Source organism: Mustela nivalis, assembly GCF_964662115.1.
Source record: "Mustela nivalis genome assembly, chromosome: 12".
NCBI lineage: Eukaryota > Metazoa > Chordata > Mammalia > Carnivora > Mustelidae > Mustela > Mustela nivalis.
Window position 1 is genome coordinate 84,910,021 of NC_139031.1, and position 25,999 is coordinate 84,936,019.

Sequence of the window (25,999 nt, forward strand, 5' to 3'; positions counted from 1 at the left end):
TTTAATGCTTTTTTGAAGTTTATTTTTTTAAAGAAACATCAATACCCGACATGGGGCTCGAACTTACCACCCACAGATAAGAGTCACATGCTTTTCTGACTGAGCCAGCATGGTGCCCCTAATTCTATTTTAAGTAAAATAAATACAAAATCTTACCTGCCTGTGAAGCATTTAGGGATTACATTTATGTACTTCACAATACACAAAAATAAGAGCAAAACTTTTTACTTAAAAAAAAAAAGACTGTGCATGTGTTCAAGGAAGAAACAAAATTCATGCTTTAAAAAGATTTCCTTGTCACCAGCAGCAAAGACCTTCCCTCAGAAAGAAAGCTCCCCGCCAAAGTTTGGGTTAAATCAAAAGAATATCCTGACTGGGATATAAGGATAAGAGCAGTGACTGCTTTCATCTGCACCAGGAGCTAATCCCTTCTCATCTCTCACTTACTCTACCCTTCTGTGTTAAATTACTGGAGACACCTTAGTAGCAAGTGGTGACAACTGTGACTATTAACTGTCGCTTAGCCCCTTTTCCCCCAGAATCAAAGGCACCGTAACTCCCAAATTCAATAACTGAAAGCAAATAAAGAACTCTTACAACTCAGTAATAAAAAAGATAAATGACTCAATTTAAAATTGAGCAAAAGATCTTAACAGACATTTCTCCTAAGACGATAAACAAATAGCCAGTAAGCGCATGATGATAAGTAATGATGCTCAAGATCATTAGCCATCAGGGTCATAAAAATAAAAACCACAGTGAGATACCACTTCACACCCAATAGGATGGCTATAACAATTAAATAAAAGCTAGTAACAAGTGCAGGCAAGGATGTGGGAAAACTGGGAATCCCTTACACTGCAGGTGGAATGCAAGGAAGTGCAGCAGCTCTGGTAAACCGTCTGGCAGTCTCTACAGAAGCGGAAACATAGGCATTACCATATGACCTAACAGTTTCACTTCTAAATATACCCAATAAAGAAGCAAACAAACAAAAAAAATTTTTGACTCAAAAATCTGCACAAGAATGTTCATAGCAGCATCAATTAAAAGGGCCAAAAAACCAGAAACCCAAATGTCCATCAACTGATGAAGGGATGAACAAAATGTAGTGTATGTGTGCAACAGAGTATTATTATTCAGCAGTAAGAAGGAATCAAGAACGAAACATTATGGTAAGTGGAAGAAGTCAGTAACCAAACACATGGTTCTACTTGTACCAAATGTCCAAACTATGCAAGTCTATAGAGAAAGCAGATTAGTGGTTGCCTAGGGCTGGAGGCCAATGGGAAATGGGGAGTGACTGCTATAGGGGGCAGGATTTCATTTGGGGTGATAAAAATGTTCTAAAATTTACTAGTGATGGTTACACAATTGGGTGAATATATCAAAACCATGGACTTGTGCTTTTTAGATGAGTTAACTATATGCTATGTGAACTATAGCTCCATGTTAAGTATATATGTTTTTAAGTAAAATTAAATGCATAGCTTATCATTTTCCTATTAAGCTGGCATTGTTCACTTGAGGCTTTATAAGGGAAGATATGGGGCTACCAGCCAAGTGAAGTAAGCCATACAGTGAGCCAGAGAGCTTAACAAAAATCAGAAAGGATCTGAGCCCAGGATTTGACTGGACATTATCCCAAGGCTTTACCAGGTGATAAGAAGCTTATGCCTCCCAAAATCCATGTCCCTGAGTTTGAAGACAATCTCCCAGAAATTCTCCCCAAAGAGCCCCCAAAGTAAGGCATCTCTGTTATTTTATAACCTCACCCAGAGGAATTTCAATGTACAAAGACATCAAGACTACAGAAAATAGTTAAAGCACTGACACACAATCAACAATCAGAATGTAAATCTGAAGAGTGTCTCTGGTTGAAGGAACATTAGGTAGGCACAGTCCTGTCTTTTCTAGGTTTTCTCCCTTGGGTTCCAAATTCATAGCCTGGCTTTGAAGATAAAAAATGTTTTCAGAAACACTTCATTATGAATTTGGAAGAATTCACACTTACCCTCAGATTTTGCAACACCTCACAAGATCCTAATATTCCAATATTTTTAAATTCTTTAAAATATGTGTTTTAAATATTTATTATTTATTTAAAATATTTATTATTTATTTAAAATATTTATTATTTATTTAAAATATTTATTCTAAATATTTATTTATTTATTTATTTAAAATATTTATTTTAAATAATTTTTAAAATTCCAATATTTTAAATATTTTCCAATATTTTAAAAATCCTGTCTCTTTCAACGATGCAACCATTCCTCAAAAGCCACATTATGCCTCAAATCCAGAATTTCTTCACAGCTCAGAACCCATTACACATCACAGATACTTGTCATCTCCCATCCAGCTTCACTTCACCACACCCTCACCAGGCTCAAGACATTTACATGGTTATCTTCTAGTCAATTCATAGACATCGGCAAGAACATGAACAAAACATGTTCACCTACTTCTCCACTCCTGTGTCCATGCCACCAGTATAAAGAATATAACAGAAGTATTATACGTAATAACTACTGAGATTAAATGAGTGCTAGGTATCATCCTAAACTCTTGACATAATGCTTATTCACTCACTCCTCTGTACAACACTATCATGGAGGGCATTATTATCCTTCATTTTGCAGAACAGAAAACAGACCAATCTGATCTAAGCTTGGTAACTGGGGACCCAGAATCATATCAAGGAAAATAATGAAGGAAAAGTCCAACAAGACGGCTTAACGAGTCTTAAAACTATAATTAATTCTCCCCATCACCCTCCTAGAGCCACCTTTCCTTTGAATTATTATACCCTTACCTCATCTGCTGTCAAACAAACACCATATGCCACAGACCACAGGAAATCCCTTTAAAGGAGAATGTGCTGCTAGAATCTTTATTACCATTAATTGAACCAGTAATTCTCAATAGTACTTTTTAAGTACAGAATACATTATTAAGGAAAAACATTTTAGATTTTAATGTATTCACCTTGTCACAGTTCTTCTGTCAATCATGTAAATATTAAAAGCACTAAAAATATAGTAATGGAATGCCCTCTTCCAGATTATGGGGGAGGAAGGGTAAAAATTGAGGTAGCTACAGCATACTTCATTATACTTAATTATCCAGAAAATCCAATATCCTATACTAATAACACAAAGCAGTTCTGAGAGGCCCAAGAAGTGTATTTTCTTTTGTCTTTCATTTAAAAAGACATTGTTTTAAAAAGCACAGCAAACATCTCACAACCTACTTTGACCCTCACAGGAGTGAGGAAGAGGGGAAATAACTGATAGAGGCGAATTTCCATACTCACCAGCTATTTTTAGTATTTTTAATCTACTATTTTAAAAAGGGAAAGCTTTAATAACAAAAATATGAAAGATGGCCCAAACCAACATCCTACGCTGGGACGGGAGAAGTGTGTGACACCAGGAATGGATAGAGCCCACTGCTTGCAGAAAATTAACTTGCTAGGAGAACAGTACAGTGCCTGGATTCAAAGCTTTTGGAAAAACTTAGAAAATTTACATTTGCAGCTACAAGGCACATCAACCTTCTGAAAATATTTCTCTCTTCAAAAAATGTTTAAAACAGAAATTTCTGAATCTCCAGTATCTAGATACTAAAGGGAATAGCAAAGATGTAACCCAAGTCCTTTACATGTGTGGTATCGGGCCACAGAAACGATATTGGAAGAGGACACCAAAACACCTTTTTGTTTACATTGGAGTAAATTAATATCTACAGTCATTTATCTCTTTTATACAGAAACATCAGAGTTTCTGCTGATTACATACAACTACTGCTCCAGAAGCAGCAGCCTGTTCGCTTACTTTTCACTGTGGTGTTGATGCTGGAAAGCCACGGGCCTACCGACAGTTGCTGAGAAGGCTGGTACCCGAGAGGGCAAGAAAGGGGCAGGGAGCTCAGCTCAGCAGGGGAAGCGGAGAAACCACCCTAAGATGCGAAAGGACAGGCCTGCTTTAAAGGGCCTTCCTGCTAACGTAGGGCAAACCCAGACACAGACAGGGCCTCGATTACATCAGACAGACGGCCTCAAGCTTTGCTGTGACAGAGAATTCTCTCCTTCCCTCTCCTCCCACACCCCGCCCTACAGATGGAGAGGGAGCGCAGGGACAAAATGCTGGCGCGAGGACCCCTGAGAGGAGCACAGGGACAGGTCCTGGTTCCGTTAACATCCGGCACGGAGGCCACGAGGGGCGAGAGGTACAGCGACCACATAGGGAGCATCTGTGTGCACCGGCGCAGATGAAGGGACCCAGAAGCAGGCAAGCAGAGTCACTGTCCCAGGAACCCCGCCCAGAAGCCAAGGCGACCACCTGAAAACAGCTTTTGAGAACGAAATGGTTCTGACGAACATCATAAGGGCTTAGATATCCAGAAAGGTCTCACAGAGGGTGGACCTGAGCTCGGTCCTGACCGAGAGAGAATCCAGGTGGGGGGACATTTCCTGACGGGAGACTGACCCCCCTCCTCTTCCAGCCTGAAAACCCGAGAGCACCAATGAAGCCAGTTGGACAGCCAGAGCACCCGAGGATCCAAGTGACCAAAACCACAGACTCCTTTAAGGGAAGGACAAAGTGCTCCTTTAACAAATGATGAAGACACTTGGATGGGACTAGAAGGACATGTCCCGGAGAGAGGTGGCGGCGAACAGGGCACTCCAGGAGAGCAGCAAACTCAGCCCTGAAGACAGCGCGGACCCCAGTTGCGCCCCGGCTCTGCCAGGCTCTACAATCGGCAGAAGGGCGAGCAAGCAGTAAACGGAGGACAGGAAAAGGACAAGACCATGTGTGCCTTAGAAAGGGTAATGGGACAAGGTAAGCAACGTGACTGGAGGAACACAGGAAGCTAAAATGGATCTACCCAAAGAACAGATTTATTTTCCTATAAAAAGGCACATGTACCAATGAGATGCCCTTGATACACCTTTCACATTGGTTCCAAGTTTTGGGTTTTTTTTTTTTTTAAGATTTTACTTATTTGAAAGAGAGAGAGAGAGAGGGGATGGGGGGGGGGGTGGGAGAAGCAGGCTCCCCGCTGAACAGGGAGCCCAATGCAGGGCTCCATCCCAGGACCCTGAGATCATGACCTGAGCCAAAGGCAGATGCTTAACCGACTGAGCCACCCAGGTGCCCCTGTTCCAAGTCTTCAAAAACAACCATCTACACAGATAAAGATATACTGACAAAGGCACTCGTATGCCACTGACAAACATAAATTGCTAGAATCACCAGGCAATATGGATCAGAAACCTTTAATATGGTCTCTCTTGTGATTTTTCCTTAGGAATTTGTCTATGGAAAACATTCCAAACATTTTTCTGTTAAAATGTTTATATTAGTAGAGGTGCCTGCATGGCTCAGTGGGTTAAGCCTCTGCCTTTGGCTCAGGTCATGATCTCAGGGTCCTGGGATCAAGCCCCGCATCGGGCTCTCTGCTCAGCAGGGAGCCTGCTTCCCCCCCCCCCTGCCTCTCTGCCTACCTGTGATATCTGTCAAATAAATAAATAAAATCTTTAAAATAAAATAAAAATAAAAATAAACTCAGTCACATACAAAGAAAAAAGAGGTAAGGAAAGGAGTCCAGATGTGTGTCAGTAGTTGCCACTGGAACGTCAGATTGTGGGTAAATATTTTAAGAGACAGAATTAAACAAATACTGTTTGAAACAATGCAGATAAGTTAGTAAATAAGATTTTGAAACATACACTAATATTTCTCCTATGGGCTACAATTGCTTTTTGATCTATTCAGAGATAATGGAGTGTAAATTAGATAAAACTCTTCTATCTCACTTAAAGAGATCTTGAGTCCCTATGAGACATTAAAGACAGAACTGAATAATAAGTATTTACTGATGTTTAACTGTCACACTTCATTCGATCCTCAATATAACGTAACAAACTATTACTTTCAATTCCTGGAGACTGAGAAAGATGAAGTGACTTTCGCTAGGTGATACACCTACGCAGTAGCTAAGCTGTCCTTCAAACCAAGACGGTCTATAAAGCCCGTGCTCCTTACACCGGTTATGAATTACCCAAAGAGAAAGCCTTAAAATAATTCACACACTAATAGAAGAAATAAAGCAAAACAAAGCAGGAAAGCAGTGAAGACAGGTGCACTGACATGGAGCAAGTACCAGCTGCTACAGGTAGGAAACGGTACTCTTAACCTCAAGGGTCTGGGGAGATAGGGGTAGAGTAAACGTAAGGAGAGGATGGGAAAGGAATTTTAAAGAGTACAAAGAAGCCTGCAAAGAGAAAGGGGGTGCTAGACCATTCCAGGCAGAGAGGACAGCAGAGTTTTCTTGAAACTGTAAATATGATTAGACAATTACTCCCCCAAAATTTTTGGTAAAATTCTAGGTATAGAGGTGAAACAATCAAATGTTTTACTTATAATATTTAATTATACCTAAAGCATATATAGTGAAATGCATATTATAAAATACTGTTCAGATTGTTTTTCTTACATTCATGAAGCAAGTTTATTCAAATGCTTCATATGCATCTTGGTCATCACTGTATCCATCAGTAAAACCAATTCTTTAGTCTAAAATGGGTTTTCCAAATTAAAGCATCTTTATTTCTAACCCTTTGGCAAAGCAGTTTTGTTCTTGTTTTTATTTAAATAAATATAATACTGCCTGTGGACCTGTTATCCCAACTCAGAAATAACTATTCGTTTGATTAGCCATTTGATTTACACACACACACACACACAATCTCCACATCACAATCACCAATGTTTTTGCCTTTTGGGTGATCTTTAAAAGGCATTAGATGGTCAACACCAGCAACTGTGAGGACTATTAGAAAATCAGTGTTAGGGCGCCTGGGTGGCTCAGTTGGTTAAGCAACTGCTTTCGGCTCAGGTCACGGTCCTGGAGTCCCAGGATCGAGTCCCGCATCGGGCTCCCAGCTCCATGGGGAGTCTGCTTCTCCCTCTGACCTTCTCACCTCTCATGCTCTCTCTCACTGTCTCTCTCTCAAATAAATAAATAAAATCTTTAAAAAAAAAAAAAAAGAAAATCAGTGTTAAAATGCTTTTGCCTTTTTAAAAACTACTTCCACTAGTGAGTTTTAAAAATATCTGAAATTAAGCACTGATTCAAATCATTTTGATTTATAGTGTGTCGTCACAAAGAATTCTTTGCTATCCAAAATAATGTCCTTGAGACAGCCCCTACCCCCAACATGAGAGATGCCCGCACTGCTCTTCTCTGGGGGATAATTTCTGGGAAGGGGAGTACTCACCTTATATCCAAGCAGTCCCACTACTTCTACATTAACTTAAGTACACATAACAGTAAGGGCAGGGGGAGAAACTTAAAATAGGTTTGACCTAGACCAAAGTTCTCAAACTGGCGTAAATCAGAAGCTCCTGACAAGCTTGTTAAAGCTCCTGGGTCTATCCCCAAGTTTCTGTTCCACAGAAATGGGATAGGGTCTGAGAAGTCCCATTTCTAAAAAGTCCCCAAGTGATGCCAGTGCGTTGGGCACCAAACGCAGGTCCAGATTACACTGGCCCCTGTTTATGACATGAATGGTTTCGACTGTGTCCTTAGGTTATGGGGAATTACTGATGAATTTCAAGCAGGGAAAGGACATTACAAGACTTGTAATTTTTAAAATATCACTGTGACAGCAATATGGAGAATGGAGATGTCATATACAACACATTTCACTTAGTTTAATGTATATTTTTCTCATTTTAAATTTTTGATCGCAAGATGCATTTTGTAATCAATGGTGTAATATAGTTTAATACACAATGAACTTTCTTAGTGGCATGTCAAACAATGATGTGTTATGATGTACAGGTGGCTGGTTCACCAAAAAATAATCTCTCTTCTCATTCAGCTGTAGGAGGGAAAAGTAGGTTTTATTCCCATTTTATAGATTAGGAAACAGATTTTAGAGCAATATAAGAGACCCACTTCAGATCACGCAGTTAGTAAATGATGGGTCCAAGATTAGAAAACCCCAAATCTTTGAGACATAAACCAAACATCTTCCCTCCAATATGATACTGCTGACAACAGTGCCCCGCAGTGTGCCTGCCGGACAGAGTGAAAGGAGAGGAGGGCAAACCAGTGCAGCAGAATGTACCAACAAGTTAGGGACACCAGGTGAGAAATACCAAATTTAAGCAGTTAAAATGAAATGCTTCGAGGTTTTTATTAAGGAGCTATAAATAAATGAAAAGAGTCAAGCGAACCCCTCCACAAACGCAGAGCTGGAACCAGAGCAGCAGCTTGGGATCACTGTCCCACACAGTGCTGCAGGACGCAGAGATGACATAATGTCTCTGAGCAGACAGATAATGGTTTGAGGATTCACTTTAAATTATAGCAGGTGATACTGTGAAGTCAGGTTTCTGCCACGACTGGCCCTGGGTCTGGAGAGCTGCCGGAACACCACGCATCATCAGCTTGCTGAGACTACCAGAAACTCAAGAGATTTCACAGCAGTGCACAGAAACTAATCTCAAAAACAAAACAACCAACCAAAGTAACAACAACCCACAAGCTTTATGCTTCTGATCAGATTTGGTGTGAAACGTCACTTTCTGGGGGCGCCTGGGTGGCTTAGTCACTTAGGCATCTGACTCCGGATCTCAGCCTAGGTCTTGAGCTCAAGCCCCACCCTAGCCATGGAGCCTACTTAAAAAAAAAAAGAAAAGGTGACTTTCTGAAAGACCACTCTGTGGCTGCCAAAATGATTAAACCTAAAACTTAAAGGAAAAGAGTTAGAATAGAGGGGCGCCTGGGTGGCTCAGTGGGTTAAGCCGCTGCCTTCGGCTCAGGTCATGATCTCAGAGTACTGGGATCGAGTCCCGCATCGGGCTCTCTGCTCAGCGAAGAGCCTGCTTTCCTCTCTCTCTCTGCCTGCCTCTCCATCTACTTGTGATTTCTCTCTGTCAAATAAATAAATAAAATCTTTAAAAAAAAAAAAAAAGAGTTAGAATAGAAAATCCAACATATGATTTGTCATAATCTCCTGCGGATCTCCACTCCTTAGTACAAGTCTACTAAATTATGCAACCTACTCAGCACATTCTCAAAACACACTTACACCTTTACTTGGATCAATTAAATGTTGTAACTCCTAGAAGAAGAATGTGCAAATATCGTGTTCATCACACAGATCTTCCTTACTAAGACAACTGAAAGTTCAGAGGAGAAAACCATTTAAGCTGGTAATTCTTCTGGGACCCAAATATTTTTCATCCCTGCAAGGGACTCTAAACACTACTTCAATCCCACATTCCACTTCTGATTAGAAACGTGTAAATCAGACTTAACTTTGAGGCCACGAAATTTTTCCTGTAATTACCATGTATGTTTAAAAACTTGAATGTTGGGGTGCCTGGGTGGCTCAGTGGGTTAAGCCTCTGCCTTTGGCTCAGGTCATGATCCCGGGGTCCTTGGATCGAGCCCCGCATCGGGCTCTCTGCTCAGCAGGGAGCCTGCTTCCCTTCCTCTCTCTCTCTGCCTGCCTCTCTGCCTACTTGTGATCTCTCTCTCCGTCAAATAAATAAATAAAAATCTTTAAAAAAAAAAAAAAAACTTGAATGCCTCTGACTCTAGTAAGTGAAGCGTTCTCACACAGATGGCTTCTGCCACCAGACCTGAGCCACTGGGGTGCTCTATTAAAACCATAAGCCAAACTTTAAGAACCTAAGAAAGCGTATCCAGAACCACTAACACAAGAGATTTCTATTTTTCTTGCTTGGTTTTAGGTTCACTATATACACATAACTCTTGAACTGATTTCAGGGAAAGCGTTTAACTGTTTATAAACAACCAGTAACAGCAGCAGCACATTCTGACAATTACAGCACTCAAAATGCTACAGTATTATTAAGTTTGAAACAACTCATGAGCAGAAGAGTCCAGAGCTAGAGGCAAAGCCGTATCTACATCAACCTCGCTGTTAAGAAAAACCGCTCCATGCCCCGACTGACCAACCGACAATGGGCCCAAGTAAGGGCAGAATCACGCAGGGTAAGAGACAGCAAAGCAACATGACCTGGGACTCTCAACTAGTGGTAATTAATGGTCATTTTCAAATCAGAGCAAATGCCTTTTAGAGGGTGCATGCCTCATTCAAATGCCTAAGAGACAGGGTATCAAGATAACTAGACTACAATGATGATGACAATGCTCATCTCCTGGGTGTGCCTAGATGATGAAAGAAGTTCATAACGGAGTCACCCTGAAACTCTGCCTCTCACTCCTGCAGTAGAAGAAAGGATCTGTACCTGCTCCTGAAAGGGCAAAGGACAACCCCGTAGCCCAGGAGGAAAAGCACTGCAGGAGGGGTCCGGCCACAGCCCTGGGACTTGTGCAGGAGCCATGATGTCCCCAGGCTGACCCCAGGAAATGGCGGTGGCTGCTGCCTCTCTACTGGTCCCCCAGCCTCTCTGCTGTTCCACCACTTACATCTGTGACCCTACAACAATAGGGGTTTGAACTGTAAAAAATTTCCCCTATAAGTAGACTGGAGATTTTTTTCAATAAAATATTGTAAAATTTTTTGGAGATCTCTGACAATTTGAATAAACAGGCAGACAAACTGCATGGCCTAGAAATATTAAAAAAAAAAAAAAAGGAAAAAATTAAGTATGTCAGAAATACATAAAATATATAGAGATACTAATCTCCTTTATCATTTAATTATCATAAAATATACACAAATTATAAAAGGTTAAAATTTAGGGACGCCTGCGTGGCTCAGTCAGTTGCCTCCGGCTCAGGTCATGATCCCAGGGTCCTGGGATGGAGCCCCAGGGCAGGCTCCCTGCACAGCCAGGAAGGGGGAGGGCACTTCTCCCTCTTCCTCCACCCCTTCTCCTCCTTGTACACTGGCAGGCTCGCTCTCTCTCAATTAAATAAAATCGGGGGGGGGGGGGGTTAAAACTTATCAAAACTTGGGCGCCTGGGTGGCTCAGTGGGTTAAAGCCCCTGCCTTCAGCTTGGGTCCTGATCCCAGGGTCCTAGGATCAAGCCCCGCTTCCGGCTCTCTGCTCAGCAGGGAGCCTGCTTCCCCCCTCTCTCTCTGCCGGCTTCTCTGGCCTACTTGCGATCTGTTGTCAAATAAATAAAATCTTTAAAAAAAAAAGCTTATAAAAACTTACATACATCCATATGGACTATACATGGCACCATTTGCAGTCAAGAGAAATAGAAACAAAGATGCAGTATTAAATCATAACTGCACAAAATGAACTAATTCAGCCTGCACTACCGCAGTAACTTCAGAGCCACCTCTGCCGCCAGTGCAGGGGACTCGAGGGTGCGAGCGCCCACCTACAGCACTGAGTGACCCTCATCACGGCACAAGCGGGCTCTCTCTCCAGGAGGCTGTGTATCTCGGTAAAAGTGATCTCTCTCAGGTCTCATGTGTTTTTCGCTGTGTTTAGTGCCAGACCGTAAACCCTGAATAACACCAAGGGACCCATAAGAAGTGCCACAGATGATGTGAGAAGCGCTCCCAGCAAGCATGACCTTACAAGAAAAAGTTCAACTGCCTGCTGTGTATGCGGACTGAGGTCTGCAGCTACGGTGTCCACCATTTCAAGATAAACGAATCCAGCGTAGGGACCGCTTAGAAGAAAGAAAAGGAAGTCGATGACGCTGTCGCTGCTGCTATGCCAGGAGCCACAAAAACCTTGGACTTTCTGCAAAACACATTTTTATCCTGTATTGAAAATGCAGCTTTTATGTGGGTGCAGGATGGAGAAATGAAAGATATACCTCTAAACTAAGAGGATTCAAGAAAAAGCCAAGTCATTCATTACATGACAACTTCAAGTAAAAGGCAAGTGAATGCTCTAAAGCTGGAAAATTTAATGTCAGCAAAGGATGGTGTGATAACTGCAATAAGAGAAAAGTTAAGGGGGTGGAGGGATGGGTGAGCCCCGTGGTGGGTATTAGGGAGGACATGGCTTGCACGGAGCAGTGGGTGTTATATGCAAACAATGAATCATGGAACACTGCATCAAAAACTCATGTTGTACTGTATAGTGACTAAGAGAACACAATAATCAATTAATTTATTAGTTAGTTAATTAATAATAAAAAGAAAGTTAAGATAACAGGAGAAGCAGTTCTGCCAACCAAGGACAGCAAATGACTTCTCTCTCAGATGCCATTAAGAAAATTACTGAGGAGAAAGGAGAGCTGCCTGCATAGATTTTAATGCAGACCAAAGTGCCCTATTCTGGATAAAAGTGCCACAAAGGACGTTTGTAAGTCAGGCAGAGAAGGGAGCACCAGGACTGAAGGAAAGAAGGAAGGAACAGTCTGCTTCTACTGTTTGGTGCAAGCACAGCTAGGCCTATGACCAGGACTGCCCTTATCTGCAAAGCTGCTAACCCCAGAGCCCAGAAGGGCCAAGATAAACAGCAGCTGCCAGTCTTTTGGTTGTATAGCAAGAAGGCCTGGACAATGAGAACCCCTTTTTCTGGATGTTCCCTCAGGCTTTGTCTCTGAAGTCAGGAAGTGCCTTGCTAGTAAGAGCTGCCTTTTAAAGTTCTTTTGATTGGACAATGCTCCCAACCACCCAGAACCCCAAGAGATTAGCACCAAAGGTATTAAAATGGACTACTTGCCTTCAGACACAATGACTCTAACTCAGCCTCTAGATCAGGGTCACTAATGCTCATTACACATGTGGTGTATAATGGAATGGATTGTGAACACTGTGGAAGAGAACCTGACAGAACATCATTAAAGTCTAGAAGGATTACACCACTGAAGAGGCCATGGTGGTTACCCAAAAAGCCATGAAAGCCATCAAGTCTGAAACAAGGCATTCCTGCTGGAGAAAATGGTGTCTAGATGTTGTGCATGACTTCACAGGATTTATGACAGAACCAATCAAGGAAATCATGAAAGAAACCGTTGATATGGCAAAAATGGTGGGTGGGTAAAGGGTTTCAAGATATGGATTTCAGTGAAACTCAAGAGCTAACTGACACCACACCAGAGGAATTAAGAGAGAACTGGCTGGAGATGAGTGCTCTCGGATACCGCCAGATGATGAGGAAGAAGTCGTCGCAGGAGAAGCAGCGCCAGAAAACAGACATTGGACAATCTAGACTGCTTTTGATTTCTTTTACAACCTGGACCTGTGATATAGGCCCCGAATCTAAAGTAAACAGTGCAAGACGGACAGGTACCAGACAGAGACATTTTCAGAGACGTGAAATAGCAGAAGTCATCTAACATTACGACGTATTCCCAGGGGGTGACACCCACTGTGCCCGCCTCTGCGGCCTTGCCTTCCATCACCTCCACCTCTGCCCCTTCTGAGGCAGAAAGACCGTCCCGACCCCTCTTCTACTTCCTCCTCAGGCCACGTAACCCCAAGACGACAAGGAGGAAGACTCCATGATGACCCACCTCCACGTCATGAACACTAAACAATCATCATGCCGTGCAGGTGATACACATCCATGGTGTATGTGCATGTCTTTGTATGAAGATCTAAGAAGTGCAGGACAAGCACCGCATGAGATGTTTCCCTGTCATCACCATCACCACCTTCACATTCCCCATAAAGAACATCGCGTGTCCAAGACCTGCATGGACGTGGACAGCCTATCCTTACATAGGCACGAGGTGACTGATAGTTAATACAAAATATCGTGATTTTCTATTTTATAACTCTGCTTTTAAAGAATTACATTATTGGGGGCGCCTGGGTGGTTCAGTGGGTTAAAGCCTCTACCTTCCGCTCAGGTCATGATCCCAGGGTCCTGGGATCAAGCCCCACATCGGGCTCTCTGCTCAGCGCAGAGCCTGCTTCCTCCTCTCTCTCTGCCTCTCTGCCTACTTGTGATCTCTGTCAAATACATACATAAAATCTTTAAAAAAAAAAAAAAAAAGAAATTACCGTATATTACACCTTTCTCTCTCATACCTAGAGAAACTGCTCATCATCCTATCATCACAGGGAAGGGATTTTTTAATTGTAAAAATGTTTCTAATACTGTATTATGAATGACTATCATACTGTATGGCACAAAAATGTTGTAACGATTCATTCGCCAGTGTATAAACCAGGCTGCCATGAAGCAATTGTACTGATTACAGAAGCTTCCATAAAACAACTGCTTCTTCTGTACTGCTGCTTCTTCATTATGAAGGCATGAATCGTTATACCTGTAAATAAATACAAACTACTTTTTCATATTATGTTTTCGTTTTTCCTAAAGACTTGTTTATCTGAGGGATGGCATACTCGAGAACGCACACGCAAGCTGAGCGGGGCAGAAGGATGAGGGAGAGAGACTCCTCAAGGAGACTTCCTGCTGAGCACAGAGCCCGATGCAGTTCGTTCCCAGGATCCCAAGATCACAACCTGAGCAGACACCAAGAGTCGGAACCTTAACCAACTAAGCCACCCAGGTGCTCCTATATTTTCATTTCTGATATCTAGTGTTAATAATGTGTGCAACAGCTACAGTGTTCTGTACCATCTAAGACACTATCAATGCAGGTACTGACAGACAATTCACGTTATCAGCAGACAACAGAAGCTTACACGATTGACAAACACTGTACAGTACTATAAATGTATTTTTCTCTGCCTTATGATTTTAATAACATTCTCCTTTCTCTAGCTTACTTTATTGTAAGAATACAGTATTATAATACATGTTGTTTCAGGACTTCCTTTCCTTTAATGCCCCTGATACTTGGTCACACCCCTCTGAAGAATGAAGAGGTCCACCAGACGAAGTGGTGGGCAGCAGAGCAAAGTTTACTGAGGGACTGTACAAAGCTCCCGAAGAGGGAGGGGACCCGAGAGGGTTGGTCCTGGAGTTCCTAAGTCTGGAGGTGTTTATGAGATTGTTGGTGGGCTGTTTTAACCTGATTAACCCTCCCTGCCCCAGTAGCCCAATCAGGTTTTTGACCACAGGCTCACTACCCATCAGGTACTTGTTCACATGAAAAAGGCCGGAAGGGTCCTTCCGGGGGGTACAAAATAACAGGATAGGATCTCTTTTCTTTTTAAGGGTAGTTTCCTCTTAGGACAGGAGTCCCCATGCCTCACCTGCCTTTCTCCTGACTATACTCGTTAGGTGTGACACACAAAATGTGTGCTAGGTCAGCATCGGGAAGGGCTCCAGTCAAGTGCAGGCGATTAGTGGTTATGTTTCCGGTAGTCAAAAATGACATGCAGACTTTTTACTACTGGAGGGTCAGCACGCTTAACTTCTGCACTGTTCAAGAGTCAACTGCACTTCAATCATTCCAATAAACTATTTCTTACTTAAAATAGACAGAGTTGGGGGTCGCCTGGGTGACTCAGTTGGGTAAGTGTCAGCCTTTGGCTCAGGTCATGATCCCACCATCCTGGGATTGAGCCCCGCGTGGCATGGGCTTCCTGCTCAGCAGGGAGCCTGCTCTCCCTATCCCTCTGCAGCGTTCTTACTCTCTCAAATAAACAAATAAAATATTTTTTTTTAAATAGGCAAAGTTGGTTTATATTGCTTGGAATGCAAAAGCCTGATTGACAGACTTCAGCATTATACAGTCCCCATTTTATTTTTGTTAAACATAAACAATTTTTGAAATGTCTTTAGTTTTTTGTTTTAGTTTTAATACCAAACTCATTTTGTTTAGTAGAAAATTCTTCACATACGCTGAAGAATGTAACATCGCTCATAATTCCACCACCTAGACAGACAACCACAATCACTTTGGAACACCTTTCCAAGCTTTCTGCCCAAATGGACATTTGACCCCAGAGAAGAAAGTGTGGACACAGTAACCACACTGCAGATCTATGAAGACATTAAGCCAAGGTGACCACATAATTCATTATTCCAATACATTTTTAATAGTGAGAAGGCTTCTTTCTTTCCTTTCCCTATTAATAAGTCAGCCAGGAAACATACTTAAATTGGGGCTACCCTTGGCAAATCCAAGTGTACAGCTGCCCTACATATCTGAATAGTTCAGCCTACTGATTAGAAACCTCTACTTCAGAAACTGTACCATTCATCAGAAGAGGGTATGAATCATAAATTATTCTTCCTAGCACGATTTATTTTTATCAACTGGCAAAAAGGGGAACAAGAAGGTAAACCTTTCTGTGTCCTCACAAATCCAAAATTTTAAAGAACATCTTAGAAAACTATAATATAACTAGCCATCAGACAATGCAAAATACAGCCATCACTCCTTCCTTCTTAAGTCAGAAAAAATGCTGATGCAACTTGTCTTTGCACAGGAAGCCATTCAATAAAAAACACACAGAGAACAAAGGACTCCTTTCCTGAATTATCAAGGCACCGCTGAAGCAGTACATCCAGTACTTCACACCCAGAATAGTCTATCTTTTAGGGTTTTCTTCCCCCTTTAAGTAGGTCAGAGCCCTTAAGAAGGCTGGAGGGGAGAACAACCAATCATCAAAATACATTGTTTCTAAGAGACTCCTAGGAGCTGACAAGAAGTGATGGGATGAGGGGGAAAAGATAAAACATCATTAACAGACTCTAATTCAAGGGAAGCAGACAGAACAGTGCTCTACAAGACAAAGCAACAGAAAAACCGTGCAAGTATGGGAATACCAGAGAACAGATCCCAAAACAGTGATACACGGTTGATGAGAATATGAAAGCCAGAGTCCCTTGCGCTCATTATTTTTTATCCCCCTTCTGAACGAGATCTTGCTTTGCAGCCGCTTTCGCTTCTGGCTCTCTGCCTTAGTCAGCAACTGCTGCTTACCTACCACCTAGTATTTCCTCTTGTTTCCCTGGTTCTTTTCTGAAGATGTGACCTGCTCACTTTCCCCACCTCCACTCATCATATTTTACCTACAGGAGAGTAAGTTCTCTCTCTGAATCAAATAGTCTGGGCTCAGCCTGAAAGGTCAAAAGTCAATTTTTTATGAACTTACTTTTATCCTTTTAGAAAAGACAGTTAAAGAGTAATTTTATCTGGAAGGAATATAGAATGAACACATTTTAAAACATTTCTTTAAACCCAAGAATACAGAATGGGTATAAAAATCGTGTGAGACACTACATATTATACCTGGTTCGTACAGTTCTCCATGTAGAAAACCTAGAGAGAAATTACAAACAGGCAGGGATGACGGGAGGGAGGGAAGGAAGAAGGAAAAAGCTTTTTTAACATTTAAAGCCTAAACATAGATTGTAGTTTCAGGAAAGCACAGGGTGAACTAACAGTTGACCTTTGAACCTCACTTGCCTCTAAAAATGGAAAGATTACAGAGGAATGAGAAAGAACACTGCTTTGAAACAACATTTTTAAAAATATGATTTTTCTCATATGTTTTATTTTAAACATGCTCTTGATTTACTGGAGGCCTTTACTTACCACCAAGGAAAATATTACCTGGTATTTACCCAAATGCTTATTTATCAGTATTTTTAAACCAGACATATGTACCTCTTGAATATTGGCTTGAGATGTATAATTAAAGTAACCTTTGGCAGCACAATTCCAGCTCAATGCTTTATTTTTGTTATCATTTTGTTTGTCTGCCTTTTAAAGAATGATCAAGAACCAGTTTATACAAGCATTGAAATTGTGTCAGAATACAAAATGACTTTTTAAAAGGAGATTATATAGTAAGGAAGGGATGTAAACTCCATTTTGTAATGTTGCTAATAAAGAACTCTAATTAAGTAGATGATAACAAACTGAGGTAAAGAACAGGGCTGTCCAGCTCAATTTAAGACATTCCTTCTCTGCGGCCTCTCCTAGCTCCTAGACCATTTATTGAATGGCTAAATTCATGATTCCCCGACTGGTATGCATTCTTATATTTGCTTTGTACACATAACGGACTGGGGCCCAGAGAAGGTTACCTGCTTGCCTAAGGTAAACAAAGCAATTCAGTGACTGCCTGGCCCCAAAGCATGGGATCCTAAAACAAGACCACCCACTGCCTCTTGAACATCCACTTGATACACATAACCTCCTTGGGCATTATCCTCTTTATTTTAGAGAACAAGAACACTGGGGTGCCTGGCTGGCTCAGTCGGTTAAGGCTCTTGGTTTCCGCTCAAGTTACGTGATCCCAGGGTTGTGGGACAGATCCCCACATCAGACTCCCTACTCAGAGCAGATTCTGCTTGTCTCTCTCCCTCTCTCACTGTCTTATAAATAAATAAACTAATAAGACAAAAACCTAACATTTAAGTTAGGTGGCTTGCCAAAATTTAGTTTCTGGTCCATGGCTCTGAAGTCCAAACATTCTTTTCAATATATCCTCCTGCTTTTATAAACATTTAAAAGCTTTTTTAACATTTAAAGCCTATAAATCTATCACCACAAGATGACCCCCCCCACACACACACACCATATGGGAAACTTGATTCCCACAGGATGGAGATCAAGTCAGATTTGGTCCTTTGTTGCCAAAGCCGCTCCTCCTCCCTTCCAGGTCCCCACTGCCGCTCCCAGGAAAAGATCAGACAATTCTCAAGGATTTACATTATCATCAGTCACTCCCTCTACCAAGCTTCTCAAACAGGTAACTGGAAAAGCTTAAAGACATGAAAGGAATTCTTCCCCCAAGAAGAAGTTATCAGGGCAAGGCCATAGTCAACAGTCTGACTTCCTGTGAATAACCTTCTTCCCAAGTCCAAGGACCAAATCATATACTGATGTATTTTTAAAATAAAAAATTAAGTATTTCCTGCTGTCATTTCTATCTGGTGCCATTCTCACCTGATTTACGACAGGCAACACTTCTAGGTCTGCCACCGCCTCTATACAATGAGCAACATCATCTCAAACCACGCTTCCGACTTAGAACTCTTAAGCTATCTCAAGAACTCCCCTCCTCCTTCGCCTGTTTGTGAGAAGGAGGCTGAAAATTTATGGGGGCTGGAGAGCAGAAGGTGAGGGCTGCAGATAAAACCCCACGGTAAGTAAAGCAAAGTCACTATTACTTGGCTCTACCGAATATAGAAGGACCCACTTGCAGGCACACAAAGTCCAACCTAAACAAGCAACAAAAACAACCCAGAGCTTGTGCTTTGCCAACCCAAAGTAAGTCAGCTATTTTTAGCTCACATCCACTCAGGACAGGGCCTAGACTGGTCTGTAGCAGCCAAATGAGCAGCCAGTTGTGCTCACCAATGAATCTTAAGGCAAGCTGCATCTCTAAGCCTTAAGAGTAGCCTTCGGCTTGACTACAGCTATAACCTGAATATAAGAACAGAAAGCTCTGAAGGCTTAAAGATGCCAAGGAAGTAGCATTTCAAATATTTAATTCTACTTCCCCATTTTATTTATTCTGGTAGAGGTGTGGCCAAAGTTCAAAAAGGCTGGACATCTTTACATTCTAATCTCAATTTTCCAAGTCTGTGTTAGTCATTTTATAGTTGAGGAACCGGAGAAGGAGCAAAGGTGACCAAGATTAAAATTAAAATCCTAAAGTCACTTGTAAAACAACCTTAAATAGTAAATGGTAATTTTAGGGCTGTGAACAAAGCTGATAATTTTAATAAACTTGGAATTTGAGAAAATATACAAAATTTTAAATTTCAGATATCAAGATTATAATTTTCTATAAATTTGAGCATACTGATCAAATAGCTGCAGTTCAGTGAATCACTTAAAATTTAAGTGGTATCAACAAAATTTTCTCACTCTAATCCAGGGAGCTGTGCCTAGCGTTCTTGCTGCTGCCATCAGTCACACGCAAGGGAACGTGCACGAGACAAACAGGTAGTGGAAGGCTCAAGTCCCAGTTCTGCCATTACTGAACTGGTATGCCTCCCAAGGCCCGTGGCTCACAGGTAATTCAAACATCAGGTAGGTACTTCCAGAAGAAAAGAGTGCTACCAGACAGAAGCCGCTGGAGATCCCACCGAAGACAATGTGAGGGTTTCCAAGCACAGCAAGGTTGGGCAAAACAGCTACAGAAACAAACATATAACAAAGCTTTTCAGAAGAGAATAAAATAAGGGAATCCTTGCCTAATACTGTCTAATAAAAAAGACAAAAATAATCTTTCCTCAGAGAAAACTTCCTTACTAATCGGGAAAGAAACTGAAAAACCTTCATTTAGATAAACGTTTGTGTCTCCTATACAGGCCAGAAGACGTGCCAGGTGCCAGGAGCACAAAGATGGATAAAACTGTCTCTCACAGTCTCGTGGGGTGACAGGCTGCTTCTCAGACACATGTATCAATGGCTTTCGGGGAGACACAAAGAGAAGGATGCTCTGCAGGGGTGTTGAAGGGGCAGTGCAAACTAGGGTTACTATCAGAGCGGTGAGGTCCACGCAGCGGGAAGAGCATCCGTGAACACAGCAAGGATGGCGAGACCAAGACGGCGGGGCAGCAAGAAGTACAGCTGGGGAGCACCAGACAGTGAAAGACCTTCTCAAGCAAGATGAGTAAGACTTTTAGGAATGCCATCCCAGAGATGGCACAATGGGCGGAGGGGATAGGCTAGTGGCAGTCAGGAAGGAGACTGAGCAGCACTGGAGTAAACGCAGGGCACGAAGGTCACAGGGGAGCACACGGTTGGGAAAGAACTTCTGTGAGAGAATTAACAGCCCCCAGGGACCAACCAGATGTGGACTGGGAGGCAAATTGAGAGGATAAGGCAATGCCAAGGATTTTGAATCTATAGAAAGTTATAAACACTCACTTTTTTAAATTAAAATGAGCAGTGTGACAAAATCTGAGAGACAGAAGGACCATTCCTGGTCACAGCAGGCCCCTAATTTGAGCTTGAGAGTTAACAAGTAACATAAGCAAGAAATCTGGCAGAGAGAGGACAGCGGCTCCAGCAGCTGCTACAAAGAAAAGCTTAAGAACTCCGTACACAGCTGCATTCAAACAGTGCGGGGTGAGGGCACCAAATCCTGAACAGTAACTCTGGGGCCCCCAAAACATAACTACTAATAGCCAGGAACCCTCACCGATAACCGAAACAATTAACACACATTTTGTATATTATATACTGTACTCTTACAATAAGGTATGGTAGAGAAAAGAAAATGTCAAGAAAATCATAAGGAAGAAAAAATAACTTACTGTATTGTTAAAAAAAAAAAAGTTCTCTATCAGCACACCCACACAGTTCAAATTCCAACTGTCCACATCAGCAAAAATCCTCACTATTTGCTGGGGTGAAGTTAGGGAAATTCTTTCTATCCTTGTATATACCTTGCAAAATTTCCTGGTGCCTTCTGCTTTCTTTCAAAGATATTTATAATGTTCATTTAAACCCACAGTAGCAGGGAAAAATTTAGCATTAACATTTAAACATACAGGGTAATTTTCGTCCGTGACTCCAGAGCCCCTAAGGGCAGCCATACATCAAACGCATGATTTATTCCCTCTCCTCCCCTTACAACTACATTTTACAAAACAGAACAGTGAGACACAGATTGGCCATATAACCTATCAGCACAGTGAAGAAGGATTAAACAAGATAAAGACTTTGTTTATGGTATGGTTTCAAAAGACATTTAGGTAATGATGTAAAGTAAGCAGGTTAATACATATGTCTAGCTCAGAATGGAGAGCTAAGATAGAAATCTGGGAGTCACCAGCAGACAGATGGTACTCAACACCATGGAAACAGTTGAGATCATCTTCAGAGAGAATGCAGACGAACAGAGCAAAAGACCTAGGACAGAGACCCCAAGGAAGGGCCAAAATTTGGATAAGGAAATGAAGAACGCAAAGAAATTGAAAAGGATGACTTAGTTCATCTTCTGTCACAACTTTTTTCTAACCCCAAACAGAAGCTTTTTATATTAAGTATATGTACGTATTTCAGTGCCAGGTATTTTGAATGCTGAGGACAGCTACAAATTTTACCATTTCAGTAACTGGCCAGTGACAGTAATCTTTCATTTGCCTCGAACTGTCAGGAGTTAAATCTGCTGATGAGTGGCATTTCCAGATAAAGGAAGCTTTTCCCTTTACACGTATAGCTCACAGCTCAAATAACTTCAAGAATCAGGTAGATGAGGGGCGCCTGGCTGGCTCTGCCAGTAGAGCATCCAGCTCTTGATCTCGGGGTTCTAAGTTTGAACCCCATGCTGGGTGCAAAGATTAGTTAAAAATAAAATCTTTAAACCAAATAAATAAACAACTAAATAAAATCTTTAAAAACAAAAAGGAAAGAAAGCATCAGATAAGTGAGTGTGAAGCACTAATATATACAATGGTCAACATTGGGTCCTGGTCCTACAGGCAAGGCCCACAGCTGACATTCAAATGCAGTGTACTGCAGAGAAGAAAGGAGGGTCCTGGTGCTCACAGAGCCATGTGAACTGGGAATCAAAACCACATCTCCAGGGGCTCACATTACAACTACAACCACAGCACAAGGCTGCACATTAACAAAGTCTTTCTTTCCGCCGTTAACCATTCTCCTCTACAGAGGAAGTACAAATTCATTCAGTGTTGTAAAAAGAAGACACTTTTGGGACACCTGGGTGGCTCAGATGGTTAAGTGTTTGCCTCCGGCTTAGATCTTGATCCTGGGGTCCTAGGATTGAGTCCCACATCAGGCTCCCTGCTTGGTGAGGAGCCTGCATCTCCCTGTCCCTCTGCTGCTCCCCTTGCTTCTACTCTCTCTCTGTGTCAAATGAATAAATAAAATCTTAAAAAGAAAAAAAAAAGGAGACACTTTTTAAACTCATCAGCTCTATGGCTTTGGCTCTTAACTCCAAACCACCCATAAATCAGAGATCATACTGCTCTGAGGAATAAGTAAAAGCGTGCCTAGAAAAGGTTACAAATTTGGTGACAGAAGAAAGAGCAAGCAGCTTTCTCAACGTACCACTGACCACTAAACGTAATACCTACATGACTGCTAACAATCATCAAAGTACCATATACACACATTTAAAAAAAAAAAAAAAAAAAAAAAAGCTACACCTTTTACAGGGTTCTCATTTTTTTTTTTTTTTTTTTAAGATTTCTTATTCTGACAGAAAGAAACACAGCGAGAGAGGGAACACAAGCAGGGGGAGTGGAAGAGGGAGAAGCAGGCGTCCCATCGAGCAAAGAGCACAATACAGAGCTCGATCCCAGGCCCCCAGGACCATGACTTGAGCTGAAGGCAGATGTTTAATGACAGAGCCACCCAGGCTTCTCATTTTATTGTTCTAAGTTTTTAACCATTAACTGAACAAAATATGACAGAATAATGGCGCCTAACAAAATGTATTAAACAGTAGCTAAAATGAAGTCTGATCCTCCACATCAGAACTGATTGTACTGATGACCTTTCTTAACCTTCTTCTGAAGAGGCTGCCAGTACTTAAATGAAGCAGCTTCTGTGACTCCAGAAGGTCAGAGTCACTGGTCCTCCTGCCTAAGAAATTGCATAATTCTCTTCAGACAGAATAGATTTGGGGCTAAGAAGCCCTGTCGGGCCAGGATGGGTGATAAAGGGAAGACGACAGCAGAAGTGTGACTTCTGTCCACGTGTGCCCATTACCTTTGCTTTGTTCCATGGCCACGGCTGGCAGCCCGAGTCACACTGCCTTATTGGTGCTTGTACACTGATGCTGCTGGAGGAACATGTGAGGAGTGCATGTGCTTATTAAATGCACGCAACCTGACTCAAGACACCCTGTACGTGGAAACCCTCGAAATCCTGGTCGTTCCGCGTACCCTGCAGAGGGTGGGGCTGTGCACAACCCGGACCACCACCCGGAGCATGACATCATCATATATAAACACACTGGTTTTCTCACCTAACCACACTGTAATTCTAGAGAACTGTTTAAAGAATGAAACTAACAGTGAACAGGGGAAAGCACTATAAAACCAAACACTAGTGGGGCGCCTGGGTGGCTCAGTGGGTTGAAGCCTCTGCCTTCAGCTCAGGTCATGACCTCAGGGTCCTGGGATGGAGCCCCACATCAGGCTCTCTGCTCAGCAGGGAGCCTGCTTCCCCCTCTTTCTCTCTGCCTGCCTCTCTGCCTACTTGTAATCTCTGTCTGTCAAATAAATAAATAAAATCTTAAAAGAAACACACACAAAAAAACAAAGCACTAGTTATTTCTTCCATTCTCTGGCTAGACCAGAGCTAGAAGAACAGTCCTCGTATAATTTTAAAATCACCACTCCTGTTTTTCTTAAAGAAAAAGGAAACCATCAGACCAATTTCTTTGTACAATGTTCCAAGACTCTAAACTTAAAGCACTAAAAGTTATGGGTTACAAGAATCTAGGGGCACATCCTACTTTTGGTTTCAGCTCAGTCATGATCTCGAGGTTGTAAGACTGAGCCCCGTGGCAGGCTCTGTACTCAGCGTGGAGTCTGTTCAGATTCTTTCTCCTTCTCCCCCTCTCCACTCACTTTCTCTCTCTCTCTCTAAAAAAACTTTTAAAATTAAAAATAAATCTTTAAAAAAAAAAAAAGAATCCAGTGTGGAAGCTTAGAGGAATCACTTCACCATGTGGGGCATCAGTCTTCCTCATTCAAAAGACAAGTGTGGAGGAATCACTGGATCTCCAAGCTCTTCCTTGCTGTGATTTTTTTCTCATTCTATTCATCTACGTATGCCGGGGCAAAAGGACTAGTGAAATGCTGTTAATTAGTTAATAAAAATGCATCATTATAACTGAGTTGCATCATTCATAAATGAACTTTTACATTCTACCACCTCAACTGTGTTTAAGTTAGAGGGGAAATGACAATTTTAGGGGCACCTGGCTAGCTCAGTTGGGAGAACATGGGACTCTTGATCCCAGGGTCATTAAGTTCAAGCCCCATGTTGGGTATGGAACCTACTTTAAAAAAAAAAAAAATGACAACTTTGGAAATGTGGTGATTCCTCCTAACATTTCCTTTCAGTGAGTGAAGGAGGTAGAATGACAGGCGATAAGACGTGTGAATCTTTGATTTCTTCACATGAGCTCCTGTTGTCCACGTGTCTCTCAAAGCATGACCACGTCGCTGAGCTACTTGTTACTCTAATGTCCCAAAACACACCATTTTGTACCACATGCCCTCACACGTAACAAACAATACAAAGGAACACTAATGTGTTGACCCCTGGATGAAAGGCTGGCTGTGCCGGACTCACAGGGGACACAATGTCAGTCACCACCCGGTAATTCCACATGCAGAGAGAGACAGGATTTACCTCACGCACAGATATGGTGTGATGCCACTGAACTCTTGGTGGAAATTCTTAAGTTCAGAACCACAAAAATGATCAAATCATAGGAGGTAAGTAGACAGAGCCTTATTTCTAGAAAAAGTTAACTTCAGTACATCTACTTCAAAACATTAAATGTAAAAAAATTGCATGGAAAATGCTCAATTTGCATTTATATAAAGTATCACTACAAACAGCTCCCTCGTAACACCTAGTCCTAAGAAACAGAAGGCCTTTAATGCTCTCCGTGAACTGACTGCTTTCAACTACCAGAAGGGTGGCCACAAATAAGCAGTTCCATTTCTGTTACTACCTGTTAAATATTTGACAGCCCCTCCAAGAGACGCAGGGTAACAACTGTGTTCTTCTCCAGGAGCCGTCAGACTGCCACACCAGGCCTAGGCTAGCGCCAGGAACACGACGGCTCCGTGGGCCGCGAGAGCAGCAGAAGCCGCGCAGGAGCAATGGTAGCGGAGGGACCCAGCGAGCACCGGTGGGACAATGCACAGTTCCGCATGCCCAAACACAACTTGCCCACTTGTTTGCTTGGAAATAAACACTTTCATCTACGCAGAAACCTTAGAAGGATCAAAGATACCACCACAGCAATAAATCCATAATCGATATTCTCTCCTTTCAACTACAAAAGCTCAGAAAAAAAAGCAACAAATTATTAACCACAAAAATTCTGTAATCATGACTAACCATATATAACAAAGAAAAAAATACTTAAGGTTTGACAGGCCAACCACCTGTCCTCAGGACAACCCTATCCATCTAAACAAATAAGGAACCAGTCTTTCTTCTTCTTTTTTTTTTTTTTTAA

The 25,999-nt window shown here is 41.9% G+C and overlaps 1 protein-coding gene across 20 annotated transcripts in view; it reads right to left on the reverse strand.

Moving 5' to 3' along the window:
- The window catches only part of SRPK2 (SRSF protein kinase 2), a 252,202-nt gene that overhangs the window by 108,575 nt on the left and 117,628 nt on the right, over positions 1-25,999 (reverse strand). The window contains exon 1 of one of the 20 annotated variants that reach the window (XM_082691875.1): positions 3,840-3,856. The exons of the other annotated variants lie outside the window; for them this stretch is intronic. The gene's annotated coding sequence lies outside the window, so the exon portion shown is untranslated. Of the gene's footprint in view, positions 1-3,839; positions 3,857-25,999 lie in introns of those variants that run through there. 20 annotated transcript variants of the gene reach the window in all.